Source organism: Oryctolagus cuniculus, chromosome 5, assembly GCF_964237555.1.
Source record: "Oryctolagus cuniculus chromosome 5, mOryCun1.1, whole genome shotgun sequence".
Taxonomy (NCBI): domain Eukaryota; kingdom Metazoa; phylum Chordata; class Mammalia; order Lagomorpha; family Leporidae; genus Oryctolagus; species Oryctolagus cuniculus.
The window spans coordinates 141183001-141188986 of record NC_091436.1 but is presented as its reverse complement, the minus strand read 5'-3'; the positions used below and the strand labels follow the sequence as shown (position 1 = coordinate 141188986).

Here is a 5986-nt window from a genome sequence, read left to right as displayed (position 1 = left end):
ATAGATGTATGAGCCTGGTATATATACTGTTACCTTCTCTATATCACTGATAACTCCAACATGATAGTTTAAAATATAGAATAAGAATTGAATACCTCAAAAACATGACTTAGAGAGCAAATGTTGCCAAGTTTCAGTAATTTCTTCTCATCCTCCTACCTGTAATACAGGTGCAATGAGCATTTGAATGAAGTAATTTCAGTTGTAGGGATGGTAAATTTACACAGATTTAACATCATGCACTACAATACACAATCTATCATCTACAAGATACCAGTGCAGTGTCCCTAATAAAACAGCATTCTTTTTTAAAATGTCAACAAGTTAACTTGTTTTCACGTTGACTATATTAGAACCTTTCCATCATAAATGTAGCAATAATCTTGCTTTTATTAATTTTTACTTTAAACACATGTAAATTGTACATACTTCTGCAAGTGTTATGTGATTTTTTTTCTTTTTTTTTAATGAATATAAATTTCCAAAGTACAGCTTATGGATTACAATGGCTTCCCCCCACCATAACGTCCCTCCAACCTGCAACCCTCCCCTTATCCACTCCCTCGACCCTTCCATTCACACCAAGATTCATTTTCAATTCTCTTTATATACAGAAGATCAGTTTAGCATACATTAAGTAAAGATTTCAACAGTTTGCTCCCACACAGAAACATAAAGTGAAAAATACTGTTTGAGTACTAGTTATAGCATTAAATCTCAATGTACAGCACATTAAGGACAGAGATCCTACATGAGGAGTAAGTGCACAGTGACTCCTGTTGTTGACTTAACAAATTAACACTCTTGTTTATGGCATCAGTAATCACCCTAGGCTCTTGTCATGAGCTGCCAAGGCTATGGAAGCCCCCTGAGTTCACTGACTCTGATCATATTTAGACAAGGCCATGGTCAAAGTGGAAGTTCTCTCCTCCCTTCAGAGAAAGGTACCTCCTTCTTTGATGACCCATTCTTTCCACTGGGATCTCACTCGTGGAGATCTTTCATGTAGGTTTTTTTTTTTTTCCCCAGAGTGTCTTGGCTTTCCATGCCTAAAATACTCTCATGGGCATTTCAGCTGGATCCACATGCCTTAAGGGCTGATTATGAGGCCAAGTGCTGTTAGGACATTTGCCATTCTATGGGTCTGCTGTGTATCTCACTTCCCACGTTGGATCATTCTCTCCCTTTTTGATTCTATCAGCTAGTATTTTCAGACACTATTCTTGTTTATGTGATCCCTTTGGTTCTTAGTCCTATCATTACGATCAATTGTGAACAGAAATTGATCACTGGGACTAGTGAGATGGCATTGGTACATGCCACCTTGATGGGATTGAATTGGAATCCCCTGGTATGTTTCTAAATCTACTGTTTGAGGTAAGTCAGCTTGAGCATGTCCCGAATTGCACATCTCTTCCCTCTCTTATTCCCACTTTTAGATTTAACAGCAATCACTTTTTTAAAACACATGAAAATTGTACATACTTCTGCAAGTGTTATGTGATGTTTTAATACATGAATACATTGTGTAATTTCAATCAGGATAAATATATCTATCTCCTCCATTTCAATATTGTGAAAGCAACCAAAACCCTATATCCTAGGGTTTTTTTTAAATAAAAATGAAGTATATTACCTATAGTCACCCTACTGTGCAATAGAACCTCAGAACTTCCTACTCTTATCCAGTCATAACTTATGACTTGTCAGTGAGCCTTTCTCTATTCTTCTCTCCCTTTTTCCCTTCCAAGTCTCTGGTTGAGAACGTTATACTTTGAACTTCCATGACATAATCTTTTTTTTTCAGATTACATATATAATGATGTAATATAATACTACTACTATTATGCTTGGCATATTTCACTTAACATAATGACCTCCAGTTAAATACATGTTGTTTCAAATGACAAGATTTCATCTGTTTGTCACTGGGTAGTATTTCATGTGTATATTAACACATGTAATAACACTTCATGTGCTGAAAAGCAGAGATTGGGTTAAGGAATTAGGTTAAAATGACTTATTTGGGAGATGATTTCAGGAAGAATGTGTAAAGAAACAGGAAAAGTGAGAAATATAAGAAAAGAAATTATGGTCTTTTATTAGCCATGTTCTGTGTAATGAGAGCAAAGTACTCTCAGGACTTCCTTAAAAACACATGAGATATTTTCAAGTCAAGGAAGAGTGGCTGGAGATTGATTCACTCACTACTTACATCCATTGTTTGAGGGTTTCCCCTAGGGTTATTAAATCTCTTGTTTTTCTGAGAAACATTTGTCTATGTGCCAAATGGACCCCCATGGTGTCAAGCAAGGACTTTGAACAGAGTACGAAGATGTATACCATAGGTCTGAGGTAATCACAGTCAGTGTTATGTGAGATGAATCTAAGCTCATGTGGAACCATCCATTGTGGCTCTGCTGGAATCAGACCTAGGCTGAGAAGATGAGCTCACTATCACAGAATCACCTACTTTAGAAGGTGAGGTAGAAATGCTGTATTCCACATGTGTGACCACAGAAACTAGGCTTGCAACATGATCTGCAGAATGTGTTCTGAGAAGGAGGTAAGATAAGCTCAAAGAAAATCAAAGACAACTTACACTTGTAAGAAGAAGAAAATCTCATGAAAAAGAGAAACGAAGAGAATTCTTGTACTTTGTGCGGTGACAATCAGCTAAACTTAGATTCTGTCTTTTAACTAAATACTGTTTATAAATAGTAGATCCAAAGAAAAGCATCTATTTCAATGATTAGTAATGAAAAAGAAACTGGAAGAGATCAAATAGGTGGGTACCTAGATATATATAATTAGACAGGCACTACTATACAAATAAACTTAAGAAGAGAAATTTGAATAGACAAAGATAAGAAACTGAAAGGTAGTGGCTACCATAGAGATGAAAATTAAAGGATAGAATACAACAGTCAATTTTAGAGAGAGGAATGTCCACAAGACTGATGTTCTCAATGAAACCACTCTTTTATGCTAATAATAAAACTCAAATTGCTAACCACAGTGCTAATATTTATTTAAAAACTGTCCCGCAAACTGTTGAAATCCTTACTTAATGTATACTAAGCTGATCTTCTGTATATTAAGATAATCGAAAATGAATCTTGATGTGAATGGAAGGGGAGAGGGAGTGGGAAAGGGGAGGGTTGTGGGTGGGAGGGACGGTATGGGGGGGAAGCCATAGTAATCCATTATTCGTACTTTGGAAACGTATATTCATTAAATAAAAGTTAAAAAAAAAACTGAAAAAATTATACAAAAATAAGCCAATAATGACACAGAATAGAGACAGAAAAAGCATAGATTTTATAAAATACATGAAATAATAAGGAAAATTTTGAAAAATATTCTAAATTATAAATCATGAGAAATCGGTGAATCCTAAGACCCTAATAATATGAAAAGCATTTATCTGGTGGTTGCTTATAGATAAATATTTATTTGAAAGTCAGAGAGGTCTCCATCCAATGGTTCACTTCCCAATTGGCCGCAATGGCCAGAGCTGCACCAATCCGAAGTCAGAAGCCAGGAGCTTCTTCCGGGTCTCCTACATGGGTGTAAGGGCCCAAAGACCCAGACAGATGTATTAGTTTTTAAGTTATTTTGCAGAGAAGATAATGTAGAGATGCAACACAACATTTTTTTTTTATTCATACTGTCTGCAAATCTTTGTGTATATAGTTTGGTGTTTTGCACCTAGAATAATCTATGGAACACTGTCATCATTATGATAATTATATCAAACATACATAAACCAAATGTTACATTCCAGGGATATGTTTTAACTTTTCCATTGTGCTTTTACATCCAGTCCCTCTGACAAGAATAGGTAAGGTCTATGATTTTTCCAAATACAAAAATTAAGGAAAATATTAAGATAAAAACAAAATTATTAAATACTTTTTAACACTACACAGTATAAAAATGATTGAAGAATTATTCAGGCCCAGCTTTCGATAGAGAAATTGAAATTGAGAAGAAGAGAAAGAAGAGAGAGAGGAAGAACATAAAAGGATAGGAGAGATGAAGTGGGAGAGAAAAACAGGTGAGAAGATAGATAAATAGAGAAGATAGATAAATAGAGAAGATAGAGAAAGGAAAGAAAGGGATGAGAGAAAGCTAATATGCACCAGTGTTTATATGTGTGTGTTTGTGTTTGTATGTATATATAAAAATGAGTGTAGTGAATTCAAAATCTTTAAGATAAAGGTGAAACAGTTTTAACATTTATCATAAGGATTTTTATGTGTGGTACTAAACTATATTTTGCATAATATTTGTCACGAAGTATCATAATCATAAGCAAAATATGTGAAATACATAAAGATGGAAAGGGAGAATTAATTATCATTGTAAAAGATTAAACCACTCGCTAAATCTTCTATTTTTCCCTAAGTTACTGCAGGAGAAAATTTTAGCCTTCGGTAGAAAAGAATCAAAGAAGTCACTGAGCTCTTCTTCCTGTGTCTCTACTAGAACCATCAAAGGCATTTGAGTAATTCTGAACTATTGCTCAAAAAAGGCAATTTTCCCAGAAGTTATGAACACAATTTGCAATAACAGTCACAGTGATTTCACCCTCCTTGGCTTCTCTGACAAGTCATATTTGGAGAAGATACTTTTGATCTTTTATTGCTTAACTCTTACAGGAAATATGCTCATAGTTCTTTTGTCCTTGAAAAATACAAAACTTCACATTCCTATGTGTTTCTTTCTTTCCAGTCTTTCTCTGTTAAATCTCTGTTTCACAAGCAGCTGTGTTCCACAAATGTTGATTAATTTCTGGGGTCCAGAGAAAACTATCAGCTACACTGGCTGTGCTATTCAACTATATATCTTCTTGTGCCTAGGAGCCACTGAATGTGTCCTTCTTGTCATCATGGCTGTGGACCGCTATGTAGCAGTATGTCATCCACTTCAGTATAGCACAATCATGCACCCAAAAGTTTGTCTACAGCTGGCTCTCCTGGCATGGGGGACTGGCCTGGTTCAGTCTCTGATCCAATCTGCTGCCACACTCCAGCTACCTTTCTGCTCTCACCACATGGTTGATGACATTGTGTGTGAAGTGCCAGAACTTAAGCAGCTGTCTAGTACAGACACTACCTACAATGAAATTCAGATGTCCATAGCTAGTGCTGTTCTCCTGGTGATGCCCTTGATCATTATCCTCTCCTCTTATGGTGCTATTGCTAAGGCTGTACTGCATAAAGTCAACTTCAAGGCAGAGAAAAGCATTTGGCACCTGCACTTCTCACCTTCTTGCGGTCTTGCTCTTTTATGGAACTGTCACAGCTGTCTACCTTCAACCCAAGAATCACTATGCTCATAAATGGGGCAAGTTTATCACCCTTTTCTACACTGTTATAACACCAACTCTTAACCCCCTCATCTATACTCTAAGGAACAAGGAGGTAAAGGGGGTACTAATAAGATTAAAGAGAAGGATCTGTGATTTCCAGAATAAGTTAGGAGGTTGACATATGTTTGCCTGTTGCTTAACTTGAGGATAGAGATCCATTTCATCACAAAAGTCTGGAGATTGATGTGTAACCCTAAAGTAGGAGAGAAAGGGCTGCATTTGTTCAAGCTGTGATTTCAGTTCCATTCATCAGTTATTGATAAGACCCTTAATTTCTCCCTAGTGCTGTTACTCTAAAAGTTTCTTATTTTGAACCTTGATACTCTGGGGACTCACTTATAGGAACAGGCTTCAAGTTCTTCTTCACCCTAGGTCCCCACTGTAATGAAATATGGTCTTTTATGAGATTACATTTGCATTAATTTGTCTTATTAACCATAATTTAACAATTATGCACCTAATTTGATCTAGTTGCTAAGGATATTATGATAGACAAAAACATACAAAATCATCGACATAATGGACATTATATCAAATTGTTGAGTTAGATAATAACCAAAATAACTTCTATTTGTTATCTTATTAGAGATAACCTCGTTGCTCAACTCT

General features: G+C 35.8%; 1 pseudogene; it reads left to right on the top strand.

Moving 5' to 3' along the window:
* Window positions 1-4555: 4555 nt before the first annotated feature.
* On the top strand, window positions 4556-5495 carry LOC100338823 (olfactory receptor 2H1-like; annotated as a pseudogene).
* Window positions 5496-5986: the final 491 nt, after the last annotated feature.